This window comes from Glycine soja, chromosome 11 (genome assembly GCF_004193775.1).
Source record: "Glycine soja cultivar W05 chromosome 11, ASM419377v2, whole genome shotgun sequence".
NCBI lineage: Eukaryota > Viridiplantae > Streptophyta > Magnoliopsida > Fabales > Fabaceae > Glycine > Glycine soja.
In genome coordinates, this window is record NC_041012.1 from 43,914,788 (window position 1) to 43,932,955 (window position 18,168).

At 32.0% G+C, this 18,168-nt stretch overlaps 2 long non-coding RNA genes across 3 annotated transcripts; one reads left to right on the forward strand and one right to left on the reverse strand.

Moving 5' to 3' along the window:
- Positions 1-2,995: 2,995 nt before the first annotated feature.
- LOC114373981 lies at positions 2,996-7,528 on the reverse strand. 2 transcript variants are annotated; one of them, XR_003658503.1, is made up of 5 exons: positions 6,938-7,528; positions 5,738-5,801; positions 5,294-5,500; positions 4,945-5,212; positions 2,996-3,948 (listed from the first exon to the last, which is right to left on the reverse strand). It is a non-coding gene; the product is annotated as an uncharacterized LOC114373981 (long non-coding RNA). The 2 variants fall into 2 exon arrangements; XR_003658502.1 differs by lacking the exon at positions 2,996-3,948 and having other exon boundaries at positions 4,723-5,212.
- Positions 7,529-14,099: 6,571 nt separating this feature from the next.
- On the forward strand, positions 14,100-15,043 carry LOC114374281. Its single transcript, XR_003658537.1, has 3 exons — positions 14,100-14,463; positions 14,624-14,691; positions 14,781-15,043. It is a non-coding gene; the product is annotated as an uncharacterized LOC114374281 (long non-coding RNA).
- Positions 15,044-18,168: the final 3,125 nt, after the last annotated feature.

Here is an 18,168-nt window from a genome sequence, read left to right on the forward strand (position 1 = left end):
TAGCCAATTGATTACCAACATGGACAATTGATTACTGATGATCCCACCATTTGGCTTTTCTACGTTTAATCAGAGTCAAAGTAAAAAAAAAAAAAAAGAAAAAAAAAGAGAGAGAGAAAGCCTTACTTAGCATAAACAAATCTTTTCTTTTTTTCCCTATAAGGGATTAAGCAGTTGTCTTTAAGGGACCATTCTGTAAGTCGGAAATAAATAGAAAGAAAGTGAAATGAGATAAAATTTTAAATTAAGGTAAAGCGTAAAAATGTGAATTCCACATTATTTTACTGTTATTTTTTTTTTCTCTCTCTGTCCAAACAAATGGAACCTAAACGAGAATAGATTTTGAAAAAATAAAAGTGAAAGGAAAAACAAGTGGCGGTGAATGGAAGGCAAAATGACTAGTATTATTTGTGGCATATGTTTTGTCCTAGTGATACCAACATGTACAATTGGTGTTTTCACGACCCTTCAACTTTGTAATAACTGTCTATTTGGTATATTTGGGAATTGCAAATGAATGTAGAAGTTACAGCTTTTGTAAATTAACGTTTTTTGTTGCAACATTCTTCTATCCTCTGTATCCTGTCTTAAAGCAGTTGTTACGTACACTTGTACGTGTATGAGAAGAAGCAAAAGTTGCCGTTACTGGGAAACAGTTATGTTAGGTGAAATTTTTTACGATTTTTTTCATCTCTCTATTTCATCTCATTATATCTTAGTAACATTTTAACTTCAGCAAATGTCTAGGGAGATATTTATATATATACTAATCTTATTTTATTATATAAATGAAAACCACTTTATTATGTTTTTTTCAAGAAATCAAATTAATATATAAATATAAAAACAGCATTAATTTGATTTGAAATTGAAGAAAATAGTATAATTATAACAATAATAAAATAAGTTTTTATTTGAATTTGAAGATAATGACATATTAATAATAACAGTAATAAATAATATAATTTAACTCAATTTTTTAAAAATAATTGTTACAATTTAAAACAAAAATATATTTTAATGAAAATTAGGAAAATATTAAAACATCAATCACACTCATATATTATTGTGTGTTAATATCACTGCATAACAATGGAAAAGAGAGAATAAAAAAGTGAACCAATTGAGAGAAGGAAAAGAATCCAAAGTAAATATTCAAATTTATATTAGGAGTATTTATCGTTTCTATCTTTCTTTTTTTGTTTCTTTCTTAATTGTAATTTTTTTAATAAAAATATATTATGGGAGCAGATTTTCTCAACGCTGAATGTAACAAACCTTAAGTTTGTGTCATGTCAACAGAAAAAGCACACACAAAAACGTATTTTTTTTCATATCACTAGATTCGAATATTGTCTTTCCGAAAAAGAAGCATATGAAATCATTAGAGACTGCATTGTTTATGCTTTGTTATATGAAAGCAAACTTTTGGTTGTGTTTCATACTAAATTTTGTGTTTCAACATGGACAGATACGCATAGTAGTGTCATGTTTGTCTCTTTAGGACGTACTTTACCCAATTGTCGCCACAGAATAGTATCCCCCAAAATGCATGGTTTCACTTTTGGATAATATTATTCATAGAGTATAGCAAAAATTTAAAATAAAAGAAAGAAATGGAGAAAGAGAGATAAAATGAATGATATGGTTAAAGAAATTTGAAAACTTTGAATAAAAAGAACATTATTTTGTATTTTCCTATGCAGAAATTAGATCCACTATAATTATTAGAGGGTACTTATAACTTATAAGTTATAACATGCCTGGTATTTTAAGTTTTTCACTTTTTTGCAGAATGTTTTTAATTAGTTTCATGCACAGGATTCTCTATCATATATGCTTGGTTAAGTAATATGCACCGATAAAATTCTTATTGAATTTAATCGATTAAAAATGAATAGAAATGGAAGATAGTATTTTATTGAAAGGACATGGATGATGGATGGATGTAAAACTTGTTTCAAAATTGTTAACTTTTGAACTCAAGAGTCAAGGCTATAGATGAGTATTCTCATAATAATTTTAATTAATTATTATGTACTGATTTCATTTCTATTTTTGTTTAACATTTTTGGTCACAAAACTGAAGGACAATTGAAAATAAATGAGGCAAAAAACAAATGCGACCAATTCAGATATAGATGTCATTCTTGAAGTCACATCTGATTTTGTTGGGGCAACCCATGCATATTGAAAACTTCCCCCACATAAGTAGATATGCTTTGCCATTATATGTACAAGCTGAATCATGGATGCTGTAGATTCGTGATAATTTTCTTTTCGGTTGGTGTTCCTGATTTATAAGCCTAGCTAGCCAGTGAAAATACTTGAAAGAGAAAGTGTTTGTGGATTGCATGGTGGGTGTTGTGCCGCGTAGGCTCAAACTCTTTCGCCCACATGCTTTTGACCAAGCTTCGTACGTGTGAATTTTAACCCTAACTGGCAGCTGCAAATTGGATGTGCTTCTCACACCTGTTTGTCCTAGATGTTTTATTCATATTTTATACTTTTTTATTTGTACACAAATACAATTATATAAATGCAAATGTTATTATAATTAATATTAAACGTTGCGGGGAGGATCTGTTTAGGAAAAAATCTTGAATTCGATCATGTCCTGTGTAAAAATATTTCAAACTAACGTCAGTTATGAAATTACCAAGGAGATTAGACATTGATTCACTTAGCTAAAAGATACTTGTGCCAAGAACAGAAAAAATAAAAATAAAAAAAATCTCGCATCATGTTCATAATATTTAGCCAATCTGAATTTTTATTTTTTTATCAAGAGCAATCTGAGTATTTATGAATTGCTAGTACCGTATTGCAGCAATCATTCAATTACCAGTGTAATGCACGAATTGTTTCGGTTCACCCATTATTGTTTCGTGTTATATATGATTTTTTAAAGTAATAATTGGAAAAGCTAATAATTTTATCACATCATAATTATGATTGGATGATCACTAATATATTTTAATTAAATTAATATTTTTTCATATAATCGCTTTTCAATTTGAGATAGAAGTACATAATATGCGTATTAAATGTAGATCCATATACACCATAGACCAAAATAAACAAACAAATGTTTATTTTATCCATACCCCAATGAACAACAACAATCTTAACGCAAATCAACCTACTTCTATAAAATCTCCAATTTCCTCTGCCGAACTTTCTCCAAGATCGAAGAAATTGGCTTCTGAACCAGAGGAGCGGGTTTTACTTCAAGGAAATGATTAGTTAGGGTGGTTGATTAATTACTGTATGATTTATTCTCTTGTAACTAATTACTCGTATTAATTGTATGCACTCGAGTACATGAACCAAGCTTTCACAGTCCCTACTTACTCAAGTGTAAGCATCATTCTTGGAGCCACGTCAATACATCCCAAATAGCACAATAATAACCTGTATGGTCGTGACGAGAGGCCATTTGACTTTTTTGCCCAAGCTGTTCCAATCAGTACATTTTCTTGTACTTAGAGTAGAAACCATTTTGATGCGGTCAGGGACAACGAGGAGAAAGATCAAGGAAAAAAAAAACCCACGTTGATAAAGGATTGAACAAAACTTAGATGCAGTTGTGATTAAAAGCTCGTATTAAAAGTCAACATTGATTATCAAAATAAATTCCTATTTTGATTAGAAAACAAAATCAAAAGTAACTCTATAAATACCTCTAAGTTCTGTCCTAAATGATTACCAATTCAATTAGTAAAATATTTAATATTATGAGTGGCAGTAGAGACGACATGAATGTGAAGACCAGTTGTGAATTGGAATCTAAAAACTGTTACACTATCAGAACTAGCTAGAAGTAGGTAGTGGTTCATGGTGACTGTTTCAATCAACAGAAAGAATAAACAGTAGAATTTATTGACCTATTGAACAGGAAAGCTCATTTGGAGTTCTCTTCCTTTACTGGAAACACAAGGAAGGTGTCTGCATGACAATCGATAAGGGATTAGTAGCCAACATAATTTAGTACAACTACTACTATACTTACTAAAGCTAGATGAAGGTAGATCTAAGCTTAGATTAATATTTAATGGGCAGTTTGGGAATTACAAAAACATTCAATGTTGGAGTTGGGGTCCTCATAATTCTGTTTCCGATTCATTCATTAGCCTCCTTTTCCCAACACAAAAATTCATGTCCAAGGAAATATCAATGTTACGATTTGGTAGAGACAAAAAGATATCTTTGTGGATATCTTTGTGACAGGAATGAGGAAGAAGTGCAGCGGGAATTGCCACTCTCCAAGGAATTTCAAAATTTGAATGTTAATCCAAAGGTTTGGTAGAGACAAAAAGATATCTTTTTAAATTTATAACTTTTATAAATGTAATAGATCTCAAACTAATTAATATTAGCTAGAGTTCCATCTTAGCAACACTTGATGACCTTTAAAATGCAAATTAAATTGCTTACGAAGGCAAACTCCGATATCAATTAAAATAAAAATATCACAAGCATATAAATATAATTATATATAAGATATTACACCTAAATCTGATATTTCTAATGATTTTAAAAGCTTAAAACTAACAACCACTCCCAACAAATCTTAAACTTGCAAAATTATAAGAATTAAAATTCATTTTTTTTCAAATATAAAAACCAAATTCAGAATTGAAATAAATTATAAACACAAAAATGTATTTAAATCCTTTAAATTTCACATCACAACAAAAAAATTAATAAAAGACCAGAACCTTAATTTGAGAATCCTGTGTGTCCCTACAGAATTGCTATTGGCATTAGGTTACGTGCACGCCACATGGCATTGTTGGATATTCATTGTTGACTATCCACAAAATATTCATCATAATATAGCAGTTCAATAATTCACCAAAAAAATATATAGCAGTTCAAACTTCCATGTTTCAAAAGCTCAATTTCAATTACAGAGAGAATTCATCAAGCATTATTGTTTACCTCGATAAAAGATACCCTAATCAAAAACTCTGAGGATTCCTTCATAGTCTGAACCCTCTTGAATATTGTCTCCATCACCTTGGGTATAATTCCACCGGCATTTTCCTTTTCTCAACATGCTTCATAGTCTGAGGATTCCTTCATAGTCTGGAACTTCCTATGACAAAAATGCTTGAGGGAACAATCTGGGGAGAATCGTATTTTGGCTCGCACTATCAGATAATACACGCCATAGCAAGGGGCATGAATTACTGCCAGGCACAAATACCTGCATTGTATGTAGTTTAATCAGTAAAAGGCAATTCAAATAAGGCAAGACTTGAGCAATTTTATATTGTGTGTCACCCACCATATAGGAGCCCACTTGTTATTAAGCTCCAGAAAGGGATATGGCCACCTGTTTGGGAACAACAACATATGCTTACAACTAATGTTGTAGAACAAAGCTTAGGATGGCAGCCCCTGCACAAGTCTGTTAAGGAATTTGTAAGAATGGGACTATAACACCCCAAACCCAAAATACAATGTCTGTTAGGATGGCAGCCCCTGCACAAGTCTGTTAAATGCAGTAATCAATTCAACCTGAATATTGTCAACAAATTAGAAAAAGAAATAAAACAATAAGAAAAGGAAATAAAAAACTTTTCAGACTAGGTTCTGTGAATGGTTTTGAACTGCAAAACGAACAGAGCATAGATTCAAACAGAAAACACACCTGAGGTTCACCGGGAACCACAGAGATAGAAAAGGAGGGAACTTAAGGAGGGAACTTAAGAGGGGTGTATAAACACACCTTAAGTGTACACCAAATTATCCAAGGGGGGTGTAGAAAACCACTAGCAGCCAATAACAGGTGCCTGCAAAAGAAAGGAGGGAACTTAAGAGTACAGTTTGGTATTTATAGACAGTGCTGTTATTAGGACAGCTGTCATGGGGAACTAACTACCTTAGTGAACTAACTAACTAGCTTAAGTCTACCCGAGACTGCAGTTGAATAACTGCAGCTCTCTTACAGTACTCTAATACACATGAATCCGTGGAAAAACAGCCTAAAAGAGTGTCTCATATTCCCCCAAGTTCCAACAAAGCAAATATGTTTAGGTGCTGCGGGCTTCAAGTGGTACATGGAGAGGCTGCCAACAACGAAACCTTCGAGTTTGGACAGTTGAAACTTGGCACTTAGAGGTGTTTGTGGCACACAAACATAGACATGGACACAGACACATAGACATGGCTAATGTACATAATACAAGACATTGGGACATAGCACCATGTGTGTTTGGGTGTCTGTGTATTAAAGTTAAATAAAAATAACATACACAAATATCTAAATCCAGAATCAGGATTTATATATTTAACTTAAAATAACTTGCCAAGCATTACATTTCCCTTGGATAATGAGCCCTACAAAAAAATACTAAGGCATCATTTTATAGTGTAAGCATCATTTTACATTTCCTCTACAGAAGTTTATTTAGCATTTTATATCTTTAAAATGCATACTTCAACCAAATGTCCAAATGTACCCAGTCAGCAACCAAGTTCCTTTTATCTGTACAACTAAAATACTAAATGCTATAATCTTGACTTTAGACACAAATCTAGACATTGTTCTCATGATGGGAAGCAGATTAACAGGGGTAATGCTCAAATCCATGAAACACAATCCCTTTGTTTAATAATAGATGTCTGGTAAGGATAGTATATTAAAAAAAAAACATAAAGACATAGGGCCAATCTGGATAAACTTATTGAAAAGTATTTATAGGAGAAAAGAGGAGGTAAAATAAACCAAAAAGCTGAGGTGGATAAACCAATTTTAACTTATACGAGAAATTTTATTCTTCTTATCTCTTAATTTTCTTCTCCTATAAGTGCTTTTTGAGAAATTTATCCAAACTAGCCCATAGAAATCTCTAAATGACATGCCAAGAAAATTTTGATGATTGATATCCTCAAATCTCAATCCAATGTATCATCAGCCTATCTTTACCTGCGAAAAGTTAACGCCATAAGTTATTCGAACCACTTCGGAAGGAAATGCAGCAACAAAAGAATCATTTCTCCAAGCATACACTGGTTCATTCACATGTGGTGCCATTTTCTCAACACTTTTGCCATCAAGATCAGTGGCCACCGTCAAACCAACTTCTTCCACATTCGAATTCGGAACCCGCCTTTGTACAGAGTGGTGCAGAGGGGCGAGACCTGAGCGAATTCAACAGAGGCGGGAACGAAATTGGAACGAAAATCGAAGTACCTGCCTCGGGAAGCGCGTTCGGGACACAGTCTCACCGTCGAAACCTTTCCCGAATGCAACGCCTTGCCTTGCCGCTCCACGCAATCCGCTAGGGTTTGCTGCAGCCTCCCAGTCTGCATAAATGCGTCAAAAGAGCTTAAGAACGTGTTTTTGGAAAACTCCTTGTACATATAAAAAGCGTGAATCCAAATGCACTATAAGAGTAAATGATAGTCTGAAAATAGAGTATGTGCATGGTTGAATTATTTTTGGGAACTAAACAGTCGATAGTGCATAGAGCAGCCGCAGGTGGCAAAAATCTTGCATCTTGTACCATATATCTGATGCACCTAAAAGCAGTGTTATCATATAATAAGGTAATTTTTGTTTGGATAACATATTGAAAATTGATTTTGGACTAAAATGTTGTTTGGAAACTTAGTATCAAAATTGATTTTCGACGTGTAATTTTCAAAATAAGTTTTTTTTTCTTTTTCTATATATGTATTTTGTTTTATAATTTATTATATCATAATTGTCTTAAAAATACATTTCAGTGTATAAAGGTATTTAAGATTTATTAAATCTAATATTTTATTAGATTCACACTTTTATTTAGTTTTTATTCATTGTTTATCACAATGAATCTTTGTTAACACAATAATCAAATTCTAACTTATATCCTTCAAAGTATTTCATAATCCTTAAACACACTAATCATTTTCAAAGTTGTCATACAAGCATATATTAATTTCTCAAACCTCAATCCAACAATGATATTTCAAGAATAACACTTAAGATACAAGGAATTCATACTCAAATTAGTTCAATTCTTAACTTATCAATGCTTAGTAAAAGTAAATTATCCTAACATAACATTAAAACTCACTTAAAAATAAAAGATGAAATTATGGATTTAAGATTATAAGAGATCAAATTACAATTTAATTAAATAAAATATGCATTTTACTAATTTTATGATGAAAACCAAAAAATGAAGATACCATTGCCCCCCCCCATAAGGACATTTCTGTGATTTCCTCTTCCATTCAATTCAATATAACCAAATCCTAAGCTCTTTAGTCACTGATAGCTTAATTATGTAATTATTTACTTATTAGTAGTATCTTAAAAAAACTCCCAATTTTATTTCATTTTCACAAATAACGGAAACTCTTCAAGAAAATATTGTCACAAATCAAGCTTGAACTAGAAAATCACCATGCACAAATTTGCACATTAGGTGCAGTAGCTATCGAGATAAAGAAAAGCAGAAGCTATTGCTCGAGAAGAAAAGAGGAAAAGCTTATGAACAAGAAAGCAAAAAAATTGAGCAAGATGATCAAAACAAGCTTCTGTCTTATTCATTGAGCAAAAGGAACTTATATACAGATTGAGAATAGATTCAGAAACTAACACAAAAGCGGTTACAAAGTTTGTTACAAATCTGTTAGAGTTCAAAATGAATTTGGCGGGAAATGACAGCTTGATTAAGAGCCCCCCTCAAGCTGGGAATAGATGTTCATCATTCCCAGCTTGGAAATCATGAATTTGAATGAAGTTGGTTGCAAGGCTTTGGTAAATGCATCGGCTAGCTGCATAGAGGACCGGACTGGTAACAATTTCAGAAGACCACTCAAACATTTATCCCTAACAACGTGACAATCCAATTCAATGTGCTTAGTTCTCTCCTGGAATACTTGGTTGGAAGCAATTTGGATTGCTGAATTATTATCACAAAAGAGGTTTGCTGGTTGATTAAATAAAATGTGAAACTCCAGGAGGAGATAAGTGAGCCATTGGATCTCACAAGTAGTTGCTGCTACACCAGATCTTTGATGCCTTATGCTCATCTCTTAGATCGACTTGTTAAGGTATAATATAGTAATAATTTTATATCAGATGTTTTCCAAATAGGTATTGATCTAATAATGATTTAAATTATTGTTCCATTATGATTAACAAATAATGATTAAATGTTACTTTATTCAAACATCTATGCTCACCTGAGGTTCATTTGCCTATGGTCACGTGTCCCGACGAATGTCAATGAAAATTTTGAATAATTATTAACTAAAAATTAATTTAAATTGAATGATTATTTTTTGAGATTGAGTATTTTCTAAAAAAAACAAGAGACTAGTATTCAAATTCAAATAGTCTTAAAGAGTTTTACCTACACCAACAATCGTAGGTATAAGACTTTTGAGGTTATACCTACACCAATCAATTATAGGCACATATTTTGTGAAGTTTTATCTACATCACGTAGTTGTAGGTATAAGTTTTTTAAAATTTTGCCTACACTATGCTTCTGTAGGTAGTAATTCTTTTGAGTTTTACCTACACTAATCAATCATAGGCACAAGTTTTTTGGAGTTTTACCTAGACAACATAGTTGTAGGTAGAAGTATTTTTTTAGTTTTAATGAATTTGCCTACACCAAATAATGATTGGTACAAGTGGTTGAGTTTTACCTACATTAGTCGGTTGTAGGTAAAAGTATTTTTGAGATTTACCTGCACTAATTTATGTCTGTAGCAAAAAAGCGTTTGTAGACATAGGTTATTTTTCTTGTAGTGAAAGAGAAAAGTTGAAAATTTAATTCAATGTCAATGTGGTGCCTATATATTGATGATGAGGATTTAGGTAGATTAACGTAAGAATTGATAATTATATTGGTTATTACTAACCAGTGCCCTAATGAAATTAAAAGATAAAACTGCAATATTATGCATTTAAGTCATTTGCATTTTTTACTTAAAAAAAGTTCATTTGCATTTTACCTAAATCTCCATTCAATTTCCTAAATTCCAAACAATGAAATTACAAAACTGTGGACGATGATTCTAGTCTCTAACTCAATAGTTACCTCATTTGATTGGATCATCATTTGCCACTCCATGTAACCAAATATACTAACATAATTTCGAAAAAACATTCGTGGAAAACAAAACTCATTCCAGAATTACTTTTCCAGAATTGTGGTACATAATTCCCAAGTGAGGTGCATATCTGGTTATGTTTTCGTGGTGTTGGGTGGTTGCGGCAGTGGTGTTGGGTTTTTTGCGGCATTGGGTGGTGGTGGGGCTTACTTGGGAGAGACGAGGGTATTTGTGTCTGTTCAAGTCTTTTAGAGGACGCAGGAAGCAAAAAAGAAGGTGCAGGAAGTAATTATCTACATGCACATGCAAAAGAAGAAAAAAAATAAAAGAGGTTCACGAAGGGCATTGCTACCTACACCAGCGACTTTGCTGGTACCTTAAGTGGGCAAATAGGGTCTGTTTTAAAAACAATTGTTTTAAAAACAATTTCCCAAATAGGGTCTGTTTTAAAACAAATTGCAAGGGGGTCTGTTATTTACGTGGGTGTCACCATTGTTATTGGCGGGACAATGCTGACTAGGAGAGAAGAAGGCATACCATCATTGGTGCTGGCGGAACAGGGAAGGAGGAGAGAGACCCGCCATTGGCACTGGCGGGACATGCCAACTTGGACAGTCTCGCCATTGGATCCTGCGGCACTCCTCCAAAGTGTGCTAACTTTTAGCACCTTCCAAATGAAACTTTTTATCACTTTCTTAAGACCAAGAGCATATATATATTTATTAACGTAGCTTATTTCTTTTTTTTATTTTATCAAACGTAGCTAATTATTTCTATTAAATTGTATTACATTAGTTTTTTTATTGTAATTTAAGATTCAGATATAAAAATAAATAATATAAATACTTTTTATTAAAATTGTCGTGTCCTAACTTTTTTTTACTATGCATTTTCTTTATAATATAAATACAGTATAAAAATTATACTATCAATAGATTAAAATTATTTTAAATATGATTTTTAAAATAATTATTATATAATATAAACATAACCAATTTCCAATTTTTGTCAACTTGAAGAAATAACCTTGAAATTCCATATAATGATTTTATCTTCAGGTTTTTATTTTTATCTTATCGAACTTGAAGTCTTGGAGAGAGTACCTTTTTACATTGGAAATTTTGAATGAAACGATGGCCTTTTTATTTTTTAAAATTTTTTAACATTATCTTGAAGTACTTTTTGTACAATGGATCCACTTTTTCACAAGATTTGGTTGCTTGTATCAGTATTATTAGAGTAAGATTAACACGGGTATCATCCCATTTACATCGATTATTATATATATATATATATATATATATATATATATATATATATATATATAAAGAAGAAGTTAGTAACACGAGGAGATCCCATTTCTTGTAGAAGAAACACTGCGTATCTGTAAGAAAATGAGAAAGAAAAATATTGAGAACCAGTGAAAGTAAAGTAAAAGTGGCCTAAGCACCAATTACTGGACTAATTTGCATGCACTTTAGTAGTGATCCTTCAAAAATACCGTTACTTAAAATACAAAATTAAAATAAGAACCTGCTGGTAAAAATAATATGAAAATCTTGATATTATATAAGATTGTCTGTCTTTACATGTTTATGTTTTGATAAAAAAATAATTAAAAATGAAAAAAAATAGTTAAAAGTTATTACGTTTGTTTATTACTTGATGAGTTAATTAATAAATGTAAAATGATATAAAATTTGTATTTATAGAAATTAAATACTTTTATGATTAAAAGAATCAGTGTAATAATTTAAATAAATAATTTAATATTAAAAAGGATTAAATAAGAAATTTTATAAAAAAATACTAAGGATATAACCAAAAAAATTATAAGTTTAAACGTTGTTTTAAGTAGTGTTTGAAAAAGGTAAAATATTTAACTAGATAAATATAGCCAAAAAAATTTAATGAGACAAACTCATTTATTTAATAATCTTGTTTTAATTAAATAAACTTGTAAAGCCGTCAAATAAATTATATATTCATTAATATAACTATCTAAATCTAAATACACTTTTTTTCTTTTAATGGTTACTTTTTTTATAACATATTCAAATAAATTAATGGAAATTTGTTTATAATATTTCTTTTGTAAGAATTTCTTAATCAATGTGCTATAGACATCTATTATTATTCTATTAAACTAAATAGATAATTATTTATATTAAATTTAAACTAAATAGTCACTAAAAATCAGTACTTTTAAAAACGTAAATAATTTTATTGTATAAATAATATATTATTAATTTAAATTTCTTATGTTAATGTAAATTGATTTGCTTCAAGATGTTGAGATTTGGAAATCATTTTTACTTTTTTACGGTATTTTGGAGGGAAACTTATTAGATGCCTTATATTGGGAAAGTGGATGAGGAGAAAGATAATTAAATAGGAGATTTGCATTGTAAAAATTTAAATGAGTATACTAATAATAATTTAAGTCTTACAATTTAATTAATTAAACTGAATTAAAGAATGCAAAAAGATTTTAAACTCCAATTATATATGCTCTAAAAAGAAAAGGAAAATAGAATTAAAAAAGTTACAAAACAATTTTTTTATTACATAGGTGATTACGTAACAAAAATCTTGGTATAAATTGATTCATATTTAAAAAAGAGAAGTTCCGATAAGATTAATTCTTTACTTCATAAATGCGTGGTTCAAAAATCGCATTCATAAATGCGTGGTTCAAAAATCACATTCATTCATTTACCTTTATTTTGTAACCCAGGTTACCGAAGAGGAGTAGCACTGCAAGAGAAAAAGCCCGCCCAACTAGTAGAAACCTATATCTCAGCTTTGAGTGATTAATTAGTTTATTGTAGATGAGAGTCGCAGGATCCAATGGCGGGATTGCCCACGTTGGCATGTTCCGCCAGTACCAATGGCGGGTCTCTCTCCTCTCTCCCTGTCCCGCCAACACCAATGGCGGTATGTCTTCATCTCTCCTAGTCAGTCTTGTCCTGCTAGTAACAATGGCGACATCCACGTAAATAACAGACCTCCCTTACAATTTATTTTAATACAGACCCTATTTGAAAAATTGTTTTTAAAACAAGCCCCCTACAGTAAATTTATCACCTTAAGTGAAGGAGAATCATATTAGGATCCATAAGTTCAGAATGACCATCAAAATATAGTATGGGGTCATTTTATTTTATTTTATTCAGTTCATCATCTACTCATTCAATTAATATAGGTGTGAAACTTGGGATTGCTACAGCTAAACATTATGTTTAGCAAGTATAACAAACACAAATATGTATCTTCAAGCCACAAGCTCCATGTGCAGATTCTGATCTGAAATGTGTTTTGCAATGAGCATCACAAGAATTATCATTTGGGTCACAAGTATCACCAGGCAAGCTTACTACCGTACAATCAGGTTGTACCAATGCCATTTGCACTTGATTTCCTACACCAAAAGATACTCCCTTTATACAATGGTAGGTATAAATAATATAAAAATATAGGTACGTGATTATCAATGGATTTTTTATGTAAATTTAAAAATAAAAAATATTACAACTAATATACATTTCTATTTATGTCAAACAGAGCATAAGGGAGAGGGAGAAAGGATACAACTTTTATGTGGTTCCAATTGAAAAAACGCTTGGAAGTCAAATCAAAGCGTTCAATAATAACTTTTGTGTGTATTAAATATTTACAAATGCAACCAATTAAAATTTAAAATTAATATTAAAATAATTATTTTAAAACATCTTAAAGTTTTGATCAATTATACATATAAACATTATGTTCGTACGAAATTACTTTCTTAAAAAAATAATATGCAGTACGAAAAAAGGGGTAAGCACATGAAATTCTAAGAATTAATACTGTGTTTATGAAAAATACAACACTTAGGTATGGTATTTTATTCAGCGACAATTTTTATTGAGTGATGATAAAAAAAAAATATTTAATGAAGTCCTCTTGAGTTAAACCTCAGAAATTAACCATAGAAACGGGAGGCATATGTATAACCAAACAGAATTGAGAATCTTTCATATTCCATCTCTTCATCCTTAGATTTCGTCACTCGCGGAATGTAAAATATCTATGGAAGGGTATTTATGGGTAACATAAATGCGTTATTACTGGAGACAGAATGAATAAAACTAACATGATTCTACAAAATGCCACATGTTGATGCCAAGCAAGCAGAATTTCTTCCGAAGCTAGCCAAGATAAATTCACAGTCCGTAATGCCCCTTCCCCTTTCCTTTTGGTAACCAAAACACACACCGCATAACAAAGAATACTACAAGAAAACGAGGAGAGAGAGAAAAGTGAATGGTTGTCTTTTTTACAACTAATATACATTTCTACTTTAGTTGTTCAGTACTTCTCTATTTCTTGTGCTTCCACGCACTTTCTCTATCTGTAAGCTCTCTTTTTCTCTCATTGTATCTTGTTTCCTTAAAATAGTTATTGTAATCTTCTATTCAGAATTCAAGTTTCAAGAATCAAACCCTAGTTTAGTTTCTTTTAACGATTAACCCTCTTTATCTTTTTTTCACTGTTGGCGTTTTCAAATTTGAAGTCAAACGCGTTCAATCGTCGTCTTTGTCATTAATTCCCATATTGTTTCCACGGCAGCTTTTTCTAACAGTAAGCTTCGCGATCTATGAATTCTTTTTGTTTCATACCTAGATCTTCTTGTTTATTCAAGAACGGTTACCTATTATCTTTTACACAAGGTCGATGGAACTATGAAAGATGGGGTGGATTTGATTCCAATATCAAGCCACAATGCAAAGCCTCCAGGTGTTGAATTGTGGGCAGTTCTTGATGTCCCTGTACATTAGGTTGGCGCTTCTTGGAAAAATTTAAGCCATTCACTATCAGGTCTCTTTTGTGCTTCAATCAACTTCATGGAGTCTTCTACCACTTATTCTACTCCTGAATTGGCATTTCAATCAGCTTTGGGCAGTTTAAGATATGGTACACTGCCATGTGAAATCGATAAAGTGTGGGTGCCTCTACCAGATGAAATTCTATAATCATTTGCAAAATTTTGGTATACAAGATTGGCCCTGTCCCTGAAATCGGAAAGTGTGGTTGCCTCTATGAGATGAAATTCTATATTCATCATCTGCAAAATTTCGATATGCAAGAATGATCCTGTCCCTGGAATCGAAAAAATGTGATTACCTCTATGAGATGAAATTCTATATTCATCATCTGCAAAATTTCGATATGCAAGAATGATCCTGTCCCTAAAATCGAAAAAATGTGATTGTCTCTATGAGATGAAATTCTATATTCATCATCTGCAAAATTTTAGTATAAAAGAATGACCCTGACCCTGAAATTGAAAAAGTGTGGTTGCCTCTATGAGATGAAATTTGATATTCATCATCTGCAAAATTTTCGGTATAAAAGAATGACCCTGTACCTGAAATCGGAAAAGTGCGGTTGCTTGCCTCTATGAGATGAAATTCTATATTCATCATTTGCGAAATTTCCGTATACAAGAATGGCCATATCCCTGAAATTGGAAAAGTGTGGTTGCATCATTGAGATGAAATTCTATATTCATCATCTACAAAATTTTGGTATACAAGAATGACCCTGACCCTGAATTCAGAAAAGTGTGGTCGCCTCTATGAGATGAAATTCTATATTCATTATTTGCAAAATTTTGGTATACAAGAATGGCCCTGTCCCTGAAATCGGAAAAGTGTGGTTGCCTCTATGAGATGAAATTTTATATGCATCATTTGCAAAATTTTGGTATACAAGAATGACCCTAACCTTGAAGTCGAAAAAGTGTGGTTGCCTCTGAGATGATTTCTTTATTCATCATTTGCATAATTGGGGTATTCAAACCCTATATAAGAATGACCCTGGCCCTGTAATGAGAAAAATGTGGTTGCCTCTATGAGATGAATTCTTTATTCATCATCTGCAAATTTTTGGTACATAAGAATGACCTAAACCCTGAAATTGAAAAACTGTGGTTGCCTCTATGGTACACTGCCACGTGAAATCGAAAAAGTGTGGGTGCCTCTACCAGATGAAATTCTATAATCATTTGCAAAATTTTGGTATACAAAGATTGGCCCTGTCCCTGAAATCGGAAAGTGTGGTTGCCTCTATGAGATAAAATTATATATTCATCATTTGCAAAATTTCGGTATGCAAGAATGATCCTGTCCCTTAAATTGGAAAATGTGCTTGCCTCTATGAGATGAAATTCTATATTCATCATTTGCAAAATTTCGGTATACAACAATGACCCTGACCCTGAAATCGAAAAAGTGTGGTTGCCTCTATGAGATGAAATTCTACATTCATCATCTGCAAAATTTCGGTATACAAAAATGACCCTGACCCTGAAATCGAAAAAGTGTGGTTGCCTCTATGAGATGAAATTCTACATTCATCATCTGCTAAATTTCAGTATATAAGAATGTCCATGTCCCTGAAATCGAAAAAGTGTGGTTGTTTGCCTCTATGAGATGAAATTTTATATGTATCATTTGCAAAATTTCGGTATACAAGAATGGCCCTATCCCTGAAATTGGGAAAGTGTGGTTGCCTCTATGAGATGAATTTCTATATTCTTTATCTGTAAATTTTCAGTATATATGAATGACCTTGGCCCTGAATTCAGAAAAGTGTGGTTGCCTCTATGAGATGAAATTCTATATTCATTATTTGCAAAATTTTGGTATACAAGAATGGCCTTGTCCCTTAAATCGGAAAAGTGTGGTTGCCTCTATGAGATGAAATTTTATATGTATCATTTGCAAAATTTTGGTATACAAGAGTGACCCTGAACTTGAAGTCGAAAAAGTGTGGTTGTCTCTGAGTATTTCTTTATTCATCATTTGCAAAATTGGGGTATTCGAACCCTATATAAGAGTTACCCTGGCCCTGTAATGGAAAAAGTGTGCTTACCTCTATGAGATGAATTCTTTATTCATCATCCGCAAATTTTTGGTACATAAGAATGACCTAAACCCTGAAATTGAAAAACTGTGGTTGCTTTTGAGTTGGATTCTTCATTCATCATCTACAAAATCTGGGTATATAAACCCTTTAAGGTTGACCCTAACCTTATAATAGAAAAGTGTGGTTGCCTCTATGAGATGAATTCTTTATTCATTCATCTGCATAATTTGGGTATATAAATCCTACAAGGTTGACGTTGACCTTGTAATTGAAAAAGTGTTGTTTCCTCTATGAGATGAATTCTTTATTCATTCGTCTGATAATTTGGGTATATAAATCCTACAAAGTTGACCTTGAACCTGTAATCTAAAAAGTGTTGTTGCCTTTATGAGATGGATTCTTCATTCATCATGAACAAAATTAGGGCCCTGATCCTATAAAAGGAAAATTGTGGTTGCCTTTATGAGATGAATTATTTATTCATCATGAGCAAAATTAGGGTATATAAACTCTATAAGGTTGACCCTGACCATTTAATGGAAAAGTGTGGTTGCCTCTATGAGATGAATTCTTTATTCATTCATCTGCATAATATATAAATCCTAAGAGGAATTCTTTATTCTTCATGAGCAAAATTAGGATATATAAACCCTATAAGTTTGACCCTGACCATGAAACGAATAAGTGCATTTGTCCCTATGTGATGGATTCTTTATACATCGTCTGAAAATTAGGGTATATAAATCTCATAAGGCTGACCCTGAAAACGGAAAAGTGTGGTTGCCACTATGAGCTGAATTCATCTGAAAAATTGGAGTATCTATAAGGTTGACTCTGACCCCCTAAACAAAATTTTTGGTTGCCTTTATGAGATGGATTCTTTATTCACTTAAAAATTAGGGTATATAATGATGACCCTGACCTTGAATTCGGAAAAGTGTAGTTGTCCCTTGGAGATGGATTCTTTGTTTTAAAAAGAGATGTTAATTTTGAGCCCCAATGACCCGAAACCAAGCTGCATGTTTAAATCTTTGTTGCATGACTTCAAATCAAAAGGCATGTTTTAAGGTATATAAACCCTTTAAGGTTGACCTTGATTCTGAAATCGAAAAAGTACAGTTGTCTCTATGATGGATCCTTTATTCATCTGAAGTGTACAGGCCCTATAACATGATCCTTGCCCTAAAA